The sequence below is a fragment of the Suncus etruscus genome, chromosome 12, assembly GCF_024139225.1.
Source record: "Suncus etruscus isolate mSunEtr1 chromosome 12, mSunEtr1.pri.cur, whole genome shotgun sequence".
Classification (NCBI taxonomy): Eukaryota; Metazoa; Chordata; class Mammalia; order Eulipotyphla; family Soricidae; genus Suncus; species Suncus etruscus.
In genome coordinates this window covers 45,486,577-45,505,751 of record NC_064859.1, presented here as the reverse complement: position 1 = coordinate 45,505,751, position 19,175 = coordinate 45,486,577, and positions in this window count along the sequence as shown.

Here is a 19,175-nt window from a genome sequence, read left to right as displayed (position 1 = left end):
GAATAACAGTTTTAGTATTGAGAATATTTTTAGAATTTATTAAATCATATTAATATTAAAATAGCTCCAGGAATATGCCAAGGTGTATTTTCAAAGGCAAAATATTTATCATTTGAGCTAATTGCTTATAATAATTATTATACTGTTCTTTATCATTTTTGGCATGTCATTACCATATTACCAGTATTGTATTTACATTGTATTAAATGAAAATAAGTGAGTTAAAATATATGAGAATGACATTTCTATTATTTCATTTACAAATGTCCATAATATAGGGACTCCACAGTTTATACAAATATAGTAGTTTGAATGTAACTACATTGATTCAACACATAGACATTTATATTTTATTTTAAAATATTTTTCAATACTATTTTTTATTTTTCATGAAAATATTTAGTTTCCAGTTCTTTAAGTTATGGCATATCAGACCCCAAGCCTTTAGTTTAATAATGGGTATGACAATGTTTCTCCTAAAAAGAGGCTTTGTAATATATTTGTTGACCTGCTAAAGCTTCTTTAGCTTGACCCTTTTCAAAATAAAGTATATTTCATACAGATATTTTTCATTCCTAGTAAAAAGAAGACATTTAATTTTAAAGAAGGATAAAATGAAACCAAGTATTTTCAGATAAGGGATTTCCAGTGATAGAAAATGTGACTAGATATATAAGTTATTAGAACTTGTCCAGAAAAAGAGAAAATTGTATGTAATATTTGGACACTTTAGTCAATCTTCTACTGATGTGAGCAGCAAAATAATCACAATAATAACTATGAACTCTATATTGAATCTTTTTTCTAGTTACTTCTGTGAGTGCTTAAGGAATTAAATCCTTAAAATCAGTATTTCTCCATCTCTGTACTACAAGTAGCATAGATGTATGTAATATGCTGACTATACTACAATACTATTCATATATTGAAGTACAATCAGAGCTATTGCAATAGATTTCTCTATGATTGTTATTAGCAATCTTGCTATTTTTTAGGTATCACAATAGAAAACATGTCCAGATGGGCTAAAATTCTTGAGAAAAATAAAATTTTTATCAATTAAGATCCTTAAACATCTTTTGAACTGAGTACTATGTTTTTTAAAACATTTTTTCAGTGAAATTGGATTACTGTAATACTTTTGCTAAAAGTACTAGTGAAGAATCAAAAACCTTAGATTTAAATCTAAGCACCTTAGTGCCATGGCTTTAGTTTTTAAAAGACTGCACTATGTATTCTATATTAATATATTTACCACTTATATATTTTTCCAAGAATAAAAGTAATTAGTATAGCTTAATACATGAATTAATTATAAAATAAATTTAATCAAATAACAATTTGCAGCATTTCCTATGTATAGTTATCATTATAAGAGAAAAATTGTGTATAAACACAGAAAAATGTGAGAATGTTACTTAATATGAATCTGGTTGATAAAGTTGGGAAAGTCAAGAATAGACAGGATTTGCAAATAATTTAATAGTCATCCATGCATGAACATATTTGTGAACTGAATATGTTGTCCTAGGTTTTATAAAATGCCAAGTAAAATAGAAATAGAAACAACAAAATCCTTAAAACGTGTTGGTTCAAGATCAATGCCCAAGTCATATTTGACCTCATCAGAAATTACTGTTCAGCTACTACATAACTAAATTATAGTCTGAACCATCAAAATAATATAGATACTAGTAACATGATTTTTATAACAGTCCTTTATGTTTAATGATGGGCTCAATGCCTTTCTATATGTTTATGATGAATTTACTCATAGCAGTTATCTACCTTCAGAATATTCTTTTTTTTTTAATTTTTGGGTCACACTCGGTAACATTCAGGGGTTAGTCCTGGCTCTATGCTCAGAAATCGCCCCTGGCAGGCACAAGGGACCATATGGGATGCAGGGATTTAAACCATCATCCTTCTGCATGAAAGGAAAATGCCTTATCTCCATGCTATCTCTCCGGCCCCATATCTACATTCAGAATTTTCTAAAGAAAACAAAACACTAGCATGGAAAACAGTAGCATTTATAGGAGATAGCAACGCATCTTCTGTAAATACTTTGGGAATTCAATTAATGAAGAGCAATATTGTCCTCACTTTGGGACTGGATACAGTCACTACCTGAATAATTGTGATCTATACATTAAAGGCTTCCTCAGTTCACTTACAATTTCAGAAAGTTCTGTCACATGCTATTAGTGTTGACAGATTCTGTCTCTGGTAAGTATGAAATGAAATCGAAATAGAAATTTACTTTATTGAGCTTTATGTCCTTGTAAAGTGTTCTTGCAGTTATGAGTGAAGAGGCTATTCACAAGTGAAGCTAAATGTCAATATTCATTTCAAACAATAAACAATTTTGCATTATTTTATTCATCTAGAAAATTTTAAAATATTTTAGGTCTTAAATATTTTTATGGCACACCCAGTGACGCTCAGGTTACTCCTGGCTATTTGTTCAGAAATTGCTCTGGGATTGGGGGACCATATGGGACACATGAAATCGAAACACTAGAGCATCCTAGGCTAGTGCATGCAAGGCAGATGCCTTACCACTTGCTCCAGTGCTCCATCCTCTTATTATTAATTTCATTTCAACAATCGTTTATTGAGACATCTTAATAATATGATTTGACTTTTCCAAAAAGTAATGCTATTAATTTGTACCTGTAGAAGATGGTTTATTATATTTAGAATTTCTAAAATGTATATTTCCTTTATGGTTATTCATTTCTTCAGATTGCAACCATCCTTTCATGTGTTTTGACATGCCGATGCATTTGCTGCAGCTTCTGTTAAATAAACAACATTCAAGTGTGAACTACTGGTGGTGCACATCAGCATCAATATGAAAAAACATTTATGATGCAAAAGAAAGTTGGACTGATATAAACCCAAATGATAAGGGGAAAATAGTAACATACAACTAATCAGATAAAGGGCTACTGTTCATAATACTTAAAAAGCAAAATTTCAATAGTATCAAAAATAATTAACATGGGAAAGGAAAGGAAATAAAACATTTCCTATATAACCACTAACTATATGAAAAGAAATCATCATCACTTATTACAAGGTATATGAACATTGAAACAGCAATGAGATAGTTCACATCAGTGAGAATGGCATGTCTTGAAAGATGAAAACAACCAGTGTAGTAAAAAGGTGGTCAAAAATATCCTCATCCATAGTTGGTGGGAATATAATTTGGTTGAAATACTATCGAAGTCAATATGCTATTTCTCAAAGTAAAAGAAAGATGAGTACTTCTATATATTCCTCCTGTATAGTCCACCCTTGGAATATAACCCCAAACACTTAAATAATGATTCAAAAGAAAGACCTATGCTCATCAGAAACCTTGGTAAAATAACTAGGAAATGGAAGCAACCAAAATGTACACACACACACACACACACACACACACACAAAATACATTCTTATAATATGCAACTTTAGGAAAGATAAAATCTTGCAAATCACTGCCACTTGAATGCTACTACATAGTATCCAGGTAAGCAAAATGAGGAAGAGGGAGAGGTTCAGATACCAGATAGCTCATTTATCTGTGGAATATCAAAAACATAAGGGAACAGATATTATAGAAATGATAAAAGAATCTCCATGATGGGATTACAAAAGTGAAATTAGCAATCATGGAGCAGTTGTTGTGAGGGAAATTAATAAGTGAACCAAAAGTAATGTGAGGACACAGATAGAGCAACCTAAGTGCTCTGATGGTGCTGAAGTGGGTAACTGTATGAGCATCAATAGTATAAACAATAGCACTATTGTAAATTTGTTCCATGAACTATAAGAAAAATGGTAGCAGGGGCAGGAGCAATAGCACAGTGGTAGGGCATTTGCCTTGCTGACCCAGGATGGACCTCAGTTCTATCTCCCAACATCCCATATGATCCCCTGAGCCAGGAATAAAGCTGTTTGTCAATATTTATTTGACATGCATTTATTTGTGAGAAAAGATGAATGCCCTTTGTCTTGCATGCAGCCGATCCAGGACCAATGGTAGTTCAAATTCCAACATCCCAAGTGGTCCTCGAGCCTCCCAGGAGCGATTTCTGAGCACAAAGCCAGGAGTAACCCCTGAGCGCCACCGGGTGTAACCCAAAAACCGAAAAAAGAAAAAAAGAAGAAGAAAAGAAAAGTTGAATGCCAAATTAGTGTATAAATATTTTGCTTGCCAAATCACTATTTATCATCTCATCAATATCTTTATTTTTTTTTCGTTTTTGTTTTTGGGCCACACCAGCTGAAGCTCAGGGGTTACTCCTGGCTATGCGCTCAGAAGTTGCTCCTGGCTTGGGGGACCATATGGGACGCCGGGGGATCGAACTGTGGTCCGTCCAAGGCTAGCGCAGGCAAGGCAGGCACCTTACTCTTGTGCCACCGCCCGGCCCCAATATCTTTATTTTTAGTGTTGAGATTTTTGTTTATTCAAAGATTAAGGGGCCCGGAGAGATAGCACAGCGGTGTTTGCCTTGCAAGCAGCCCATCTAGGACCAAAGGTGGTTGGTTCAAATCCTGGTGTCCCATGTGGTCCCCTGTGCCTGCCAGGAGCTATTTCTGGGTAGACAGCCAGGAGTAACCCCTGAGCACCGCCGGGTGTGGCCCCTCCCCCCCCCAAAAAATTTTGATGTTTTCTTAAATTCTGTGGTTTGTTATTGATTTTGCTAATATATTGCTCTCAGTTTTCACTGGTGAAAAACTGGGCCAGAGCAATAGCTCAATGTGTAGGACATTTGCTTTGCTGGCAGACAATCTGGGTTTGATCCCTAATATCCATATGGTCCCTGAGTCTGTAAAGAGTAATTTCTAAGTTCAGAAGCAGGAATAACCCCAGAGCACTTCCAGGTGTGGCCCCAAACTCAAACAAATAAACTGACAACTAAAACAAAACTTTGGGATCTTCAGAGAAAAACAATTTTTGGAAGGAAATATCAAAAGACATGGTATTTTGATTTTCTTAATACTCTTGCTCAAAGCAATCTGGGATCATATATGGATGATAATTAGTATTGAACATGAGTTATCATTTGCTACTGTAAATTTCTTCTTGGATTCCAAGTTGATATCATATGAACTTAAATTTAAAATTTAAAATATTTTACCTCAGCTAAAGCACAATAGTGACTACTAACAGCATTGAAATATCTGTTGCAAATTAAATGAATATAGCAAAATACTTATAAATTATTTTGCAATAATTCAAATTAAATATTTTAAATATGAATTTATTTATTAAAGTTATATAACACGAGTTCAAACGAAAAAAAATATAAAACAGGAGGTTGGTTGTACTTACATTGCTTACTCCAGCTTATGCACAGTCAGCTGTTATTTTCTGTGCAGACAAGTCTCTTTTTTCACTAGTAAAGCAGAGTATTTCCTAAACTTTGTCACCAGAAGGAGCAAAAATTCTCATTTGCCTGAGAAGTTGGCTTAAGGATTTTTGATCTGGTCCTAGTAAGGTATATAGGTTAATTTTATGTCTCACCTTTACCTGCTCTGTTCTATTTTGCATAAATTACACTCATTTCTTCATTTTCCTTATTCCAAGTACCATATGGAGCCCTGAATCACAGCAAATAGTCTTCCATTTTGGAAAATGCAGAATGAATTTTTGAACAAGTGAGTTTCTAAAATGTCTAAATGAAAAAGACTGGGAAATACGGATAATGATGATATAGTCAGACAAAGATTAATCTTGAAGGTACAATTGCTTGATAGAACACATCAAAATAAAAACAAAGTGCAAATTTAGTGTTTATTTTTGATAGCTTTGGTAGAAGTATGATTAAAAAGAAGAGCCATTCAGAAGAATCTCTTCCCAGTAGCTTTCAAGGTATATGGAGACAGGAAACTTACTTATATTATCATTCAAGGAAGATCCTTTTGTAAAAATATCATGAAGTCATTTCCAGAATTAGCCTGGGGCTATTTTCTTCAGGTTTGTGTTCAATTTACAATAGCAAAAAAGAATAAATATAGAATAATGATGTTTCAGGGAGAATTTTTATGTGGGGCAGAGAGTAGAGAGAAGGATCCCTACTTGAAACAGTCCTGAGATCTTATAAGGTAGTCACCGAAAAGATGTTTGAGTAGTAAACTCTGGAAAACATGCCTGTTTTAAGGAGTAATTTGATGGGAAGGATATACAATAGACTGCCTTTCTGCACTTTCTACATAAAATTATTTTACTCTTAATCATTGTATTTCAAAGTTTTGTTATCACTGTGGCATATTTTGTATATTGGTCACATGTAATTTGAAGTGGTTTATTTCAAGATTAAAGCAATTTAGTAAAATATATTTAATGGGAGTGTATTTTTTTTGACATAAAAAGTTATATTTTCTTAAGTTGAAAAAGTCACTCAATTACCATTTAAAACATTGTTTCTTTATCTTTCCTTTATTTCAAATTCATATGTTTTAGATTCATAATGTCTCCATGTTGAAATTTTGTTTATCTCTTTTTTTTTCATACATTTTATTCATGGGTTTGATTTGGTTTTCTATTGTAAGTGATATATTACTTAATATGTGAAGTACATCTTTTTAAAGTTACAGTTAGATTTTAATTTGAGATCTCTACTAATTTATGTGACATCACATTTTGTAGTGTTTGTGGTTTGTTGAAAATTTTCTTAATGTGATGTTTAAATTTTCTTGTTTGTTTTTTTTTTGTTAATTTATTGCACAACAGGGTTCTATTTCTCAATTTTCCTTCTTGTGACCTACTATATACTTTTCCATATGATATAATTTTCTTTTTAGTCAAATTACCTATATTCAAAGGTTACTATATTCAGACTATGATAAGATCTGAAAGTAACAAAATACATTTTTACTCATATAATTTCTAAGCAATTATACTATGTTTACTTTTAAAATTGTGAGTTTATATGATCTATGTGAAGAAATCCTAGGAATCATTCAAAATAAACTTTGAAAGATAATAACTACTTCATTTTTTTGTCAATATGACAGTATGTTTAAAAAAAGGAAGATAGATGTGAATAGAGCTAATAAAATATTAGCTAATATGGCTATTAGGCAGATAGACTAAAGAGGACATTCAGATTTTGAACTGTTTACATTTTTCATTAAATTTTTATTATTCTTTTAATATATACCAAGAAAAATAAAATGCAAGAATGAATTTTCCTTATTAGTTAACTGCTAGTAAGTGAAATTTTAAACATATAGAACTTTAAAGAAAGGTATCCTGGCATTAAAAATAATGTCAAAACCACCTCTATCTTTTAAATTTATTTCAAATGGTTCTTTCAGGTGATATTTTTCAGCATGTTCAAAAGAAAGGTGTAGAACGAGAGGAATTTGAAGTTACTTAATTTCCATAAAGAGATTTCTCTCATTGCTAAGTAGTGAACAATAAACTGAGGAAGGCGTATTTCAATAAATCTAGCAACTCTAAAGTAAATAAGCCAGAAATAATAGAATAGATGCCATGAAATACTTGAAATGGATAATAAACTTATTCCATTATGCTCACAGCAGAAGAAAATTAAAGGTTGAAATTGCAGAAAGTATATTACAAACAATGAAGACACATGCGACACTTAGCATACTCTGCTGGGAAAGGTGTTGAAGCAGGAGGTAAGATGAACATGGTTGTGGTTAGGACTGTGAGATTTGTTTCAGGATCTCTAATGGCCTTTTCCCTTCTGAGCTCCTGTGGTGATTCTAATAAATATCATGTTTAATTGCACCCGAGTTTTAAGGTTAGAGAGCATTTGTTCTCTGCCATTCAAATAAAGCTTTATAATTAGAGGAGTGTTTGACTTGTGAAATCTGTGAAGTTAAATTTCATTGCTTCTAATTTAGTAAAATTAAAATGCCTAGTGACATCCTGGTTAGAACATTAGCCATATTTAGACTGGTAATTAATGCCTAATTGGACACTAGTACTCAATTTAGTAATAATGAAATAATGGCTAAAAATACCAACTGATATTTAAAAAGATATGTGATATATATCCTGAAGCAATTTCCGTAAATGCCAATTATAATTTGACATTTAGACACTGAGAGATGTGATTGCTGATAAAAGTTATACTGTGATTTTGTGGCACAAGGCTATACATTCATATTGAAGAGATCTAAAAATATTTTCTATCATTTATATGTACATTCAAAATAAATATTTTACTTCTCAGAAGTATACATTAAATTAAATATCAATACCTAAATTAAAAGAAATTACTTTAATGAAAGTAATTCTGATATTTTATTAAAATTTATGTTTTTAACTTTTATGATTCTCAGTACATACATATCCTTTTCTGTCACAGGAGTAGGCGTCGCATAGGAACCAACAGCAAACCTGTGTAATTTTGTATATTATTTATGCATAGAAATTGGATTGGCTGTACATCTGATACTGTAGGACATGTGTTTCCTGTGTCATTGTCAATGTCATTCATATTGTACATGCCTCTTTTCTCGAGAACTGTGGACTTTCATACTTTAACTTTGGGATATGTCCTGGGTCTCTCCACTCCAGAGAAGTCCATGTTATCTTTTGAGTGAATTTATTTATTTATCTCTTTCCCTTTCTACAGAAGTTTAAAATAAAAACTGAAAAGAAAAAGAGATTGGGTTAAATTTAATTTCCAGTTATGTTCTATACTGATGACACATTATCAGCTAAAGTACACATTCACATTTGACAATGGTGAAAAATTGTTTTTTATAACAGTTATGAATATAGTATCCTATGTTTTACAAAGAAATTTTAATATATATTAAGAAAGATGATTATATTAAATATATAGAGACTATGGAAAGTTAGAGAAAGAGAGAGAGAAGAATAGGAACCAAAGCAGAGACTATGGACAAATATGGAGACTGGAAAGATCCATTTTCTGTAGTGAAAATTGGCAGCTGGTGGTGTGATGGCTAGATATTTTAGGATATCTTGCCAATATTTTCGAATGAGATTTCAAGTAGGGAAAAATGATGTCTCAGTTTGCAGATATTCAGCAGGATCATCTTAATAAGAGAAGGCCAAACCTTTATGGTCTATTCAAGCTGTCAGATGATTGGATGAAAGCCATCTATATTAAGGAAGGCAATGTGTTTTATGCAATACACTAATTCACTGCTAATTTCATCTAAAACATCCTCTGAAATTTCCAGAATAATATTTCACCAAATATCTGTGTACACCAAAATTTATTCAAATAGAGGACATATAGAAGAAAATATTTGCAATCAAGTCCAAACATCTTCTTTGAAAACATATGTATTAATTCAAATAAAATCTTATTTACCCCTCTCATACATGTTTTCTGGAAAGTTTTGGACAAATTACTAATAAGATATCACAACCATTTAGACATAAAAATCTGCTATCCAACTGAGAAAGAAGTACTCTCATTCACTACTGGTGGAAATGTCATCTGGTCCAATTTTGAAAACAATCTGGACATTTTTCAAAACCATTTAATTCAGCTACCTAATAACCCAAGACAGACCATTATTGGGAATATAATCAAAGGACCCAAAAAGAACAATAAACAAAAGATTAATTCACTCCTATGTTCACAACAAAGTTACTTACAATGGCCAAAATATGGAAATAGCTCAAATTTCCAAGAGCAGAATAGATAAATAAGTTATGGTAAACCTACTCCATTGAATACTCTGCAGCATTTAGAAAAGATGAAATCATAAAATTTGCTGTTACATGGATGGATCTGGAGAATATAATGCTGACTCAGAGGTAGGACATAGAATGATAAAATTCATCTATATTCATTATTTCATCTATTAGATATAAAGAAACCTAGTAAAAACATAATATCCAAAGACAACAGAAACAGCGATAAGGAAAACTTATTCTCCACATAGCTATCCACAGACAGGCAAGAGGGCTTAGAACAAGGAAGAGATAAATAAATACAGAGGAGGTAAGAAGTTACTGTATTTGCATTTATTCACCTTTCAGATAATGATTCAATAAAAGTAGCACATGCACAAATGAATCAAAATGGAGCTTTTCTGGCTCTCGAGTGAATTTGATTGTGATTTCATGATATATTGGATTGTTCTTTAACAAAAAATTTTGAAGGACAAACTTGACAGTGTTCATGGTATACCTCTGGCTCTGCAAGCAGAGATCTCTGCTGGTGGGGTTGGGGTATCTGGGTCAGGGATAGACCAAGCAAGCACAACAGGCATTGTACTATCTCACCAGTCCCAATAAACTGAATTATTAATCTGTAATCTTTGATTTTGTTTCTAAAAACAAATTTTTGTTTTGAGGCAGTCATATCACACAGTGGTCCATGGGTTACTCTCAGGTCCATGTCTGAGAAATGATCCTCCATGCCCTTAAAGGTCTAGATGGTATTAGTGCATAAAAGTATGCCTGTAGCCTAGAGTTAGTCTTATGCCAGAAAACTTCAGGGGTAAGGTCTTCTTATATTTAGGCCAAGGCTTTTCCTTTTCATGCTCCCCATATTTTGCTGGGCCTATGCAAACAACAATTGCCACTCTAACACCGTATTAGCTGTGCTCTTTTGACTCTAATCCTTAAATAACCACTTAAACTATTGAGGATAACTTAAACTAATATGCATATGTATGGAATTGTTAAAAATTACTATGCCTTCAATGTTAAAGGAGTTACATAAATTTTGTGGCTTTAGATTGCTTTGTGTACTACTAAGAAATGTTATAATGTACTACAATCTGGGGGCTTGAGTGACAAAGTAATTGTGCATAGATTTTGTTTTATTGTTCTTAATGTTCTTTGGCTGAAAATTCAAAATTAAGGTAACAGGAAGGAGATTTCTTCTAAGAATTATGTTTATGGGTGATTGTCTTCCCACTGTAACTTTACTTTGTCCTCTTTCTTTACATCTTTGATCTCATAATAAAAAAATAAAATATTATTAAAAACACTGGGCCCCTGCTTGTAAAACACATATTCAGCACTTCAAATGTTTTAATTCTTTTTCCAGTCTCTATTTTCTCCCAATCTCTAGTTTTAATGATATATAGAGACTGAAAATTGCATCAAAATACAAGTCAAGACCTATCAATCTTTACTGATTGGCACTGTCACAGGGATGCACCATCATGTCACCAGATAAACCAGTAAAGCAATGAAAAGTTTTTGTTTCTTGTGTAAGGTTAGAGAAAAGTATCAGATAACACGTACATGTAAGTTCCACAGCAAAAAAGCAGCACACTTATTAAGTACATGTCACTTTGAAGAAGGGCCAGGGTGGGTTGACCATAAGAGTTGCTGTTTTCTTGTTATGTTTAATCACTGATAATTTGCTCTGTTGTCACAGGGTGGTTTGGAAGACTGTACATTAGGATGGAATTTTAGGCAGAACTTAGATATTTGATTGACGGGTCTGAATTATATAACAAAATTGCTTATGCAAATGAGGCTACTTTTAATGCATACTGAAAAAAACACTAATTAGTGGAACAAAACTGCAATTCTAATAATATAATATGCTGTAAAAGAGGTGGGTTAACTAAAGACATAAGCTGGATCTGCCAGCACTTTCTTGTAGTTGGAAAGGTCCTGGGACTCTTTATCTTTCACTCATAATATAATTCAAAGTACTAGTTCCAATTCTATTTGACCTAGTTCTCTCCACTTCTGCACTTTGCCATAGTCTCATTTTTTTCTTTATGCAGTTTACAATAAAACTAATGATTTGATTAAATTATGATATCATTGCAACAAAAAAGTCATAATATACTTAAGTACCTTTTCATTTTCACCTATGATTGAGAAAAGATATACACAAAAATTTCAAATAATTTCAAATTCTTGCTTTAGGCACTGTGAATCTGTTCCAAATGGGGAACAGGAGGGAGAGTTGTTTCTCAAACCAGGACACAAATTTATAAAGCAACAAGCTGAATTTCCAAATGGAACTGTAATGTGTGAAAACTTGTCCTGTGAAAACAAACCATTAGTGAATATTTTGTTATGAAAAATAAAATTTTTGAGACTCCAAGTAGGGCTAAAAAACTTTTAAAAAACAATTTGTTCACCTAACAAGAGGAAAAATTTCCCAAAATTTTTGGTAAATGAATAATTGAATTTTTTTGTATAATGTAAAATTGGTTTAAAGATTTTACTGAGAAAACAGGATTAAAGAAGCAATTCTTAGGAACTGGCATTCTGATTTTAATTGTTGTGAAGACTGGATTTTTTATTCCCTTCCTCTCTTCCTCTCTCCCTCCTTTCACCTCTCCCTCCTTTTCTCTCTCCCTCCCTCCCTTCCCCTTCCTTCTTTCCTCCTCCCCTCCCTTCTTTCTTTCTTCCCCTCCTTCCTTCCCTCTCTTCCTTCCTCTCTTCCTCCCTCCCTCCTTCCTCTCCTTCCCTCCCTCTCTTCCTTCCTTCCTTCCTTCCTTCCTTCCTTCCTTCCTTCCTTCCTTCCTTCCTTCCTTCCTTCCTTCCTTCCTTCCTTCCTTCCTTCCTTCCCTCTCTCCCCTCCCTCCCTCCCTCCCTCCCCTCCCTCCCTCCCTCCCTCCCTCCCTCCCTCCCTCCCTCCCTCCCTCCCTCCCTCCCTTCCTTCCTTCCTTCCTTCCTTCCTTCCTTCCTTCCTTCCTTCCTTCCTTCCTTCCTTCCTTCCTTCCTTCCTTCTTCTTGCATACTCCTTAAATAGGAGTTAGAACTTTCTTTGAATAGGAAAAACATTTGTGTTGAATGATTAGCAACAAAAATCAGAGAGGTTATTAGAGTTAGAATTTTCTCTCAGTGATGAAATCTAGTAAAAAATGAGATCATTATATTCTTATGAAAAGATGAAGAACAAATTATACATTATTCCCTTAGTGATTTTTCAAATTAATTTTTTATTGTAGTAGGTAAAATAACTAGTTATAAATGTCTTAAAGGGAAATTTTTCTATAGATAAAGTAACCAAAGAATATTTGTAGTGTTATGAGGCCTAAAGCTAAAAAACATTCCAGGAATAGAACTCAAAGCTGAGATAAATTAGATTGAATTTTTCAAAACTTTTAAACTGTAACCATGTGAGTGAAAATTTATAACTCCCAAAATAGGTGTTAAAGCTTATCAGGAAAATTACATTTTTTCCCAGAAAGCAGGAAAATTGCTGTAACTGCTAATATTTGTAATGGAAAAGCACAGTATTTTTTTTTTAGGGGGAGGTTTGGGTCACACCTACCAGTGCTCAGGGGTTATTCCTGGCTCTGTGCTCAGAAATCTCTCCTGGTATGCATGGGGTACCATATGAAATGCTGGGATTTGAACCTTCATCTGTCCTGATCTGCTGCTTGCAAGGCAAATGCCCTACTGCTGTGCTATCTCTCATGGCCCAACAACAAGAGTTAAAAAATGAAACGTTAGGGCATTGGTGGTGGGAATGTTGCACTGGTTAAGGTGGGTGTTCTTTTTATGACTGAACCCAATTACAATCATGTTTGTAGTCATGGTGTTTAAATAAATATATTATTTAAAATAAAAAACAAATTAGAAAAATGAAATGTTAATATCTATAGGTCAACTTTTGAATATTTTTGTGTACAAATTGAAACTGATTTTATACTATATTAAATTGAAACAGTTAATAGACTAGTGATAATTTTTTTCTTTAGCACCTTGCTATCATTTACAGTTAAAGTTGCAAAATAGCTTGGGTATAGTTTTTGTTTTCTCTTTACTTTGCTTTATTTTTTGTTTCTAAATATAGAATATAATTCTTCTTTTCACAAAAACACTAAAGAAAATAATTAAGGACATTAAAATAAAGCATGCGAACTAACTTTATAATTAAACTTTGTATTATAATACCAACATTACATTTCAGTTTTAAATATGCATTCCCATCAGCCCCTTTTTATATATGAGTAAAAATTATGTGTGTGTATATATATATATATATTAACTCTAGAAAGTATTATGACATATAATTTGAACTGATCCATTAAAAAATATCTTTTGACCACACTCAGCAGTGCTCTGGGCATAGTTTACTCTTGGCTATACATTTAGAGTTTATTTCTGCTGGACTCAGGGGCCCATATATAGTGCTGGGGATTGTACCTGAGTTTGTGGTGTGAAAAGTAAGATCCTACCTTCCAGATTATTGCTCTGGCCTCTATTGCTTTAAAAAATATTTTATTGATGGGGCCAGAGAGATAGCACAGCGGTAGGATTTTTGCCTTGCATGCATAAGGACTATGGTTTGAATCCCGGTATCCCAGATGATCTCCCGAGCTTGCTTGGGTCAATTTCTGAGCCTAGAGCCAGAAGTAGCCCCTAAGCACTGCCGGGTGTGACCCAAAAACCATTTATACATATATATGTGTGTGTATATATGTATGTATGTATGTATGTATGTATGTATGTATGTATGTATGTATGTATTATTGGGGCTGGAGCAATAGTGCAGTGGTAGGGCATTTGCCTTGCACTTGGCTGACCTAGGACAGACCTCGGTTCTATCCCCAGGCATTCCATATGGCCCCTCAAGCCAGGAGTAATTTCTGAGCACAGAGCCTGGAGAAAACCCTGAGCATTACCAGGTGTGACCCAAAAAAAAAAAAAAACAAAACAAAACCCAAACAAAACAAAACAAAAAACCCCAAAAACTTATTGTCTGGGGTTAGAGAGATAGTACAGAGATTAAGACAATTGCCTGCCAAACAACTGACCTGGATTCAAGCTCTGACCTATCAAAGGTTCCTGAGTACTGTCCTGAGTATAGAGCCAGGAATGAACCCTGAGCATTGCTGGGTGTGTCCCCAAAACAAATAAATTAACCGAACAAAAACCATTATTTTACACTCATTTAAAAAGAGAATATTAAGTTAAAAATATAATATTAGACTTTATCCTAAATAATAACTACTTTCCTTACTTTTGAAATGGACGTAATTTGGCTTAAAATCATGTAGAGAAGGAAAATTTAGATAAATACATAGGAATACCTTTGTTAAGCCACAGAATGTCTGAGTCTTTTATAAAAAAAAAAGAGAGAATGCCTTTTACAGTCTTTTAGGAAGAGGCAATTCTCCTGAAATTTTTATTTGAGACCATTAGGTTTCTACTGCTCTGTGACAATAATTATCATGATTTTTTGTTGTTTAAACACTTTTAAAAGAATGGAACTTAGTTATAGGATCCCCAGAAAACTGCTAGTAAATAGCAAAATAGTTACCAACATGATTAATTTGGAGTTCTGGATGCTCTATTGATATCAAATGCCATTGCTACTGAGTAATTTAGAGGTGTTTGCTTAATTTGACAATGATTATTATATAGCTATAAAAGAAATAGTAAATTGTATCAAATAGGGAAATGTTTATTTTCTCTTTGTAAGATGTCAGCAATGATAACAAGTATCCAATCCAGCTTTTAAGAAAATAGAAAAAACATGATACAAGGAACAGGACTGAACAGAACAGCAGGAAGGATCTTGCAACAGGCTATAGAGTTATGTTCTGAGTCCAGTTCCATAGGTAAGCTTTGAAAGCAATCAGGTTCCCAAAATAAACACAGAAGTGATAAGAGAAAAGAAATGAAATGACATAATTTTAAGATGTTTTATAAGAAAACACTCCAGATATAAAATATGGTACAGTCCTTACAACTTGAATAGATGTGAGGAGGCTTTCAAATATATGGGATTTTATTTACATACTCATGTTATATTTTAAAGCAAAAGGAATTTTGCAAATAAAATAAAGTTTCTTGGGGCCATGCGATAGCATAGCAGTAGGGTATGTGTCTTTCACTCAGCAGACACAGGACAGATGGTGGTTTGAAACTCAGTATCCCATATGGTCCTCCAAGCCTGCCAGGGACAATTTCTGAACGCAGAACCAGGATTAATCCCTGAGCGTCACCAGGTGTGACCCAAAAACAACAACAAAAAAACAATTTCTTAATTAACTGAACAAAATGTTAGGGCAATTAATATAGAAAAATAAAGTAATAAAATGTGTCTTTTCATGGAGGACATGGAGAATATCATGCCGAGTGAAAGGAATAAGAGGGGAAGGTTGGTTGAGACATAAAATGATCATACTCATTTGTGAGACATAACAAAACACATTTTGAGAGCAATACCCAAGACAATAAAACCAAGTCTGGAGGGCTGTTCCATGGTAGGAAGTTTGTCATAAAAGTTGAAAGGGGGATAAATTAGGAAAGAGAATTGGCCACTGTGACAATGATAGTTGTGAATGGTCACTTTGGGTAAGAACTGAATTATAACAAGAAGTAATTGATATGCAGGATACCCCTACAGTAACAATATTGTAATGCACAGTACTGAAAGAGAGAGAGACAGAGAAAGAGTCAGAGAGAAACAGAGAGATCTAAAAATAGAGGTTGAGGTAGGGGAGGACAAAAAGAAACTGGGGACATTGATAGTGGAATAACAACTTTGTCTTTGTGCATCTCATTGTGATTCAGTTTTAAAAAAGCCAATTGAAATGTCAGGCTATCTATTAAAATCAGTAATTGGTTTATGAGACTGTTGGTAAACAGGCATACAAAAGGCAAATCCTCACTAGGAGTCCTGAAAGACTGAGAACCAAATAAAAATAGCAATTGACCTGGATATTTCTCCCTTGGAAGCAGTGTAAATATAGAACTTAAGTCAACCTCAGACATTTTATGATCCATACCTTTAAGTATCTCCTGATTTTTAAGTCTTCACATTTTCATATACAGTACAAGAAGCTCTAGAAAGTGCAATTTCTATACAACAGTTAGTAATATTAAAAGAAACATCGAGGTTCAACTATCAGCCTTTTGCCCTTGTATCCAAAACCTCATTTTAGTGAATCGTAACCTTATTTTAACTGTCGATTGAATTATCTATATGTGCGAGTAATATGGATTTTTCAGGATAAATTCTATTATAACCATATGTGATTGGCTTGAATTGTAAGTAAAAATCCCCACCCAGTGAAAATTAGCACACTGATATCAGAAGTCCATATTTTCTTAATTAGTTGCATGAGTGATACACAAAGAGATAATTCATTGTTTGTGTCTGCCAACTCATATAAACTGCTAAAAGTGATTGGTTAGACTGAAAGCAGTCTGAATTTTATGCTATCCTTGAAATAACTTAATTCCGAATTGTGACTGGGGTTACATGGCAGAAAATGGTAGATGACCTCTGATCAATAAGAATGCCCCTCATAATACAGAGGGTAGGGTATTTTCCTTGTATATGGTCAACCTGGGTTTAATTCCTAGCATCCTGTATACCTCTCAAGTCTGTCAAAAGTGATTCCTGATTGCTAAACCAAGAGTAAGCCCTGAACAAAGTCCTAATGTTAATTCACAACTGACACAGTACTAAGATTCTCGGTCCCATCATAGATGCAAGAAACAGAATGATTCTAGGAACTAGTGATTATACAAATAACCCTGAGGCTGAGGTGAGTTGTAAAAGATTTATGGCATGATTTTGGCCTTGAGAGTCACTGAAAGATAATCTTGTTATGGGATTCTGATATATATAATTGTGAGATGATATTTTTATAAGGCATTAATTTGTGGCAATTTTCTTTACACAACAGAAAGTAATATTTAAAATAAGTATTATTAAAAGTAAGTATCCACATACTTTATAATGTATGTGAATTAACACATTATTTGAGGACAATGTTCTCTGTCTAGTCTAGCCACTGAAAGAAAACATATAATATTATATAATATTCAGAGGTTCCCTCCTTATGGTATTCAAGTTACCTGAAGATGTGGGTAGAATCTGGGGCCTCTTTAATCCATCAAGCTATTTTCCAGGCTTTAAAATAAGTTTTGTTTTGGGGGCAGCACCCAACTGTGTTCAGAGTTTGTTCACTCCTGATCTGTGCTTAGAGCTTACTTCTAGCTCTGTAAGCTCGTTTTTGGTGCAACTTGAGCGCTATGCCTGGGGATAAAAATGGAACTCACTTTGACTGTGTGTAAGGTACTTGGTATAAATTGGCTCCAGCTCTTAAATATATTTAAGTAGAAAAAATATAGACAAATTATCTACCTTATTTTCCAGCACATAAGACGATCCCCTACTTTTCTTGTTAAAATATAGAGATTGAGCACCAGAAAGCCACATACCAGTGATGACACCTGGAGGCTGGATAGGAAGCAGATCAGTAACTTTGCTCCTCTGTGTGCCCTGAAAGATTTATAAGGACTAGCAGAGGACTGTGTGATGATGCCTGGCAGCTGGATGGCGTGCGGAGGTAAGGGGGGGGGGGGCGGCAGATCACTTATCTCTGAAGCTGGAGTAAGTTAGTATGCTGTATTCCGGAGTATAAGACGACCCCTGACTTTTAAGAAGTTTTTCATGGGTTAAAAAGTAGTCTTATATGCCAGAAAATAATGAAGTAAATGAAGACAAAACAAAGTAAGACACATTAATCAATTATGTAGATTTTAGTTGATTACATCTATATTTGCACTGAACTTCACAAGCATGTATTTAATAAATTATTATTTGTTCACCCATTTTTAGGTTGGACCTAGCAGGTCTTACTCCTGCCTCTACACCAAAGGATTACTACTGGCAAGCTCTTGGGACCACACGTGGTGCTTAGGATCAATCCTGGTTCAGCCACAGGTAAGCACCCTGCTCATTGTATTATCACACAGGCCCACTATGAATTTATATACTATACACCAATGATAGAGAATTTTTATTTTTATTTTTATTGTTTTGGTGGGGTTTTTTTTTTGGCAATACCTGTTGACACTCAGTGGTTACCCTTGGCTATGCGCTCAGAAATCACTCCTGGTTTGGGGGACCGTATGAGTTTCTGGGGGATCAAATGCAATCTGTTCTAGGCTAGCACATGAAAGGCAGATGCCTTTTGTTTTTTGGCTACACCCACTGATGCTCAGGGATTACTCCTGGCTATGCACTCAGAAATCACTCCTGGCTTGGAGGACCATATGGGACATGGGGGTGATCGAACCCTGATCAATCCTAGGCTAGCACTGGCAAGGCAGATGCCTTACCTCTAGCACCACTGCTCGGGCCCCATAGAGATTTTTATTTGGGGAAACAAACTGTAATGTATATTGATTATAAGAAATATACTTTAAATATGCAATATATGCATAATAATTTTTTTTAATTATCAAGAAATTATTTTCAAAT